Here is a 3,531-nt window from a genome sequence, read left to right as displayed (position 1 = left end):
TTTATTTATTTAATTTAATATTATTTTATATTTTATTATTTTTTAATTTAATTTTTTATATGATAAAAATATTATAATATTTAATAAGTATTGATATTATTGTATTTTGATAAATTCATAAAAAAAATTCAATAAATATTATAAATTTTAATATTTATCCTTCTAACTTTTTTTTTTACATATTTTACAGAATATATATTCAAATTTTTATACAAAATAATGATGAAAAATCAAAGAATTGATGCATTTTTTAAGAGGAAGGCTAATATTCAAGAAGGGGAACATATAACTTCTACAATATCAACACTTGTAGATAGTTCTTCTACTATAATGAATCACGAAAAAAGTGAGATACAACCTCCAAAAATTCAAAGAGTTGCATCTGATGAGTTTGATCTTAATTCTTTGGAACGAGACCCTGGAAAACGGCTTCAAATTTGGCAATATCACTCAAACCAGAGAGATGAGGTTAGACGAGCTTATCTTAAATGGAGTCCATATCAAAAGCATCTTGACAATTATCCTCTATCTGGTACGAAGCATCCAAGATGATTTCAATATGCTTGGTTTTGTATTTTTCCTTCATGGTTAGAGTATTCACCTTCTGAAGATGCTGCATATTGTTTATTTTGTTATTTGGTTAGCAAAAAATTCAGTGGACGTAATGAGTCAGATATTTTTATTAGTAAAGGGTTTAGAAATTGGAAAAAAGTTAATGATGGAAAGAATTGTGCTTTTCTTAAACATATTGGAGATCCTTGCTCACCACACAATAATGCAGTTGGAGCATGTCTAGATTTATTGAATCAGGCAAGTCACATCCAAAATGTAATTGAGGATCATACTTCTGAGGAAATTCAAAAGAATCGATTGCGTCTAAAATTCTCCATTGATGCAACTCGTTGGCTTACATTTCAAGCTTGTGCTTTCAGAGGCCATGATGAGACTCCATAATAAAAAAATCGAGGTAATTTTCTTGAAATGATAAAACTCATAGCATCTTACAATGATGAAGTTGCAAGAACTGTGTTAGAAAATGCTCCATATAATGCTAAATATACTTCACATCAAATTCAAAAAGAAATCTTGCATATACTCTCAAACAAGGTGAGAAAGCATATTTGTGAAGAAATTGGAGATTCCAAGTTTTGCATTGTAGTAGATGAAGCTCGTGATGAATCCAAAAGAGAACAAATGGCACTTGTTTTGAGATTTGTTGATATACATGGTTTTATTCAAGAGCGTTTTCTTGATCTTGTACATGTCAAAGATACTACATCATTAACTCTAAAACAAGAATTGTGCGGCATTCTTTCTCGACATGGTCTTGATGTCTCTAATATTCGTGGTCAAGGATATGATGGCGCCAGCAACATGAGAGGAGAATGGAATGGGTTACAAGCATTATTCTTAAAAGATTGTCCTTATGCTTACTATATCCACTGTTTTGCTCACCGATTACAACTTGTATTAGTTGCTGCATCAAGAGAAGTTATTCATGTGCATCAGTTTTTTTCAAAATTGACTTTCATCGTCAATATCATTTGTTCTTCTAGTAAGCGATATGATGAGTTACATGCTGCCAAGACAGATGAAATTGTCCATTTATTAGAGATTGATGAACTTGAAACTGGTAAAGGGGCAAATCAAATTGGTACTTTGAAACGAGCAGGTGATACTCGATGGAGTTCTCATTTCTCTTCTGTTTGCAGTTTGATAAATATGTATGGTACAACGTTGACTATTTTACAAAAGATTATTGTTGATGGATCAACTTATTCTCAGCGTGGTGATGCAGATAGTGCTTACAATACCCTGACCTCATTTGAGTTTGTATTGATCTTGCATTTGATGAAAGATATGATGGGAATAACTGATATTCTTTGTCAAGCTTTACAAAAGCAGTCTCAAGACATAGTTAATGCTGTGCAACTAGTTCATTCTACAAAAACACTTATCCAAAACATGAGAGATGACAGATGGGAGGAATTATTAAAAAATGTGAAATCATTTTGTGAGCAACATGATATTCTAATTCCTGATTTAACTGCTTCTTATGTTGCAAGGCAAGGACGCTCGCGTCACCAAAAAGATCATATTACAGTTGAGCATTATTTTAGAGTGGAGATATTTTTAGTCACAATTGATAAGCAATTACAAGAGTTAAATAGCAGATTTAATGATCAAGCAATGGATCTACTAAGTCTGAGCTCTACTCTCATGCCTAAGGATGCTTACAAAAATTTTGACATTGCTAAGATTTCTACTCTTGTTGATAGCTACTTTCCCGAAGACTTTACTGAACAAGAGAAGATTAATTTGCCTTTTCAGCTTCAGCATTTTATTCTTGATGTTCGTCAGCATCTAGAAATGAAGAATTTGTCAACTATTCATGAACTGTGTAGATGTTTAGCAGAAACAAAAAAGTCAAAAGTGTATTACTTGATTGATAGATTGATTCGTCTGATATTAACTCTTCCAGTTTCTACAGCTACTACAGAGCGATCATTTTCAGCAATGAAAATAATAAAGACAAGGTTAAGAAACAAGATGGAGGACGACTTTCTTGCGGATAGTTTGGTTATTTACATTGAGAAAGAAATTGCTGAAAAGTTTAGTTCTGACTCAATTATTGAAGATTTTAAGTCATTAAAAACTTGAAGAGTACCATTATAAACTATTTTATATTTTTTATCTATAGAATTATTTATTTATTATCTTATTAGTAACAAACTTAAAGAATAATTATATTTATAAATTTTATTTTGATATAAATATTATTATTAAATTTTTATGTTAAGTTTCTGGTCCCCAAAATTTTGGTTCAAGCTCCGCCACTGCTAATAATGGAATAATATGTCCTTCTCTATGCAATTTAACATGGAGTTCTAATAGATAATGTATTAGTTGAACTATGAAAAAAATCAACATAATAAAATTTTATACATCTAAACATGTTTGAAAAAGATCAACTTACAACTAAAGAATTTTTTTTTAAGAGTGATGCAGGTCAAGATGAGAATATAAATGGTTTGATATGTTGAATAAAATTTTAGAATTAGTGTCTAAATAAACTTATCAAACGGGTAGTTATATTTATCTGTGAATAGTACGATCCTGCATGGTCTAAAGACAACTCACATGCACAAAGACTATAAAATTATCGAGATGAATTATAGTAGGACATACAATAGGTATGATCCTTTCATGCTCGCACGTAATTTATGTCAGGTTTACTACATACATGTGCAATTTCTTGGTAGGTCTAGATCTAATTGGAGAATTGTAATTAAATGTAAATCGAAGGGCATGGTTGAATCTCTTGATGACAAGGTACAATATGAATTATTCCAAAATTAAAATTTAAACCACGTCAAAATTGTGTCTAAAATTGAAATTTCACAACTATTAATTTCCTCATTTGGAGAAATTAACATAGTCAATCTCCCAACTCAAATATTACAGAATGTAGATAAATTTGATGATGAGAATGATGATGACAAATCTATATCAGTTATCTGATTGAGGAGT

At 30.4% G+C, this 3,531-nt stretch overlaps 1 pseudogene; it reads left to right on the top strand.

Annotated features, from left to right (window-relative positions):
- Positions 1 to 222: 222 nt before the first annotated feature.
- On the top strand, positions 223 to 2,661 carry LOC107648479 (uncharacterized; annotated as a pseudogene).
- The last annotated feature ends 870 nt before the right edge of the window (positions 2,662 to 3,531 follow it).

Source organism: Arachis ipaensis, chromosome B1 (genome assembly GCF_059453495.1).
Source record: "Arachis ipaensis isolate K30076 ecotype BB chromosome B1, ASM5945349v1, whole genome shotgun sequence".
NCBI lineage: Eukaryota > Viridiplantae > Streptophyta > Magnoliopsida > Fabales > Fabaceae > Arachis > Arachis ipaensis.
The sequence above is the reverse complement of the archived record's forward strand: the minus strand, read 5'-3'. Positions and strand labels throughout refer to the sequence as shown.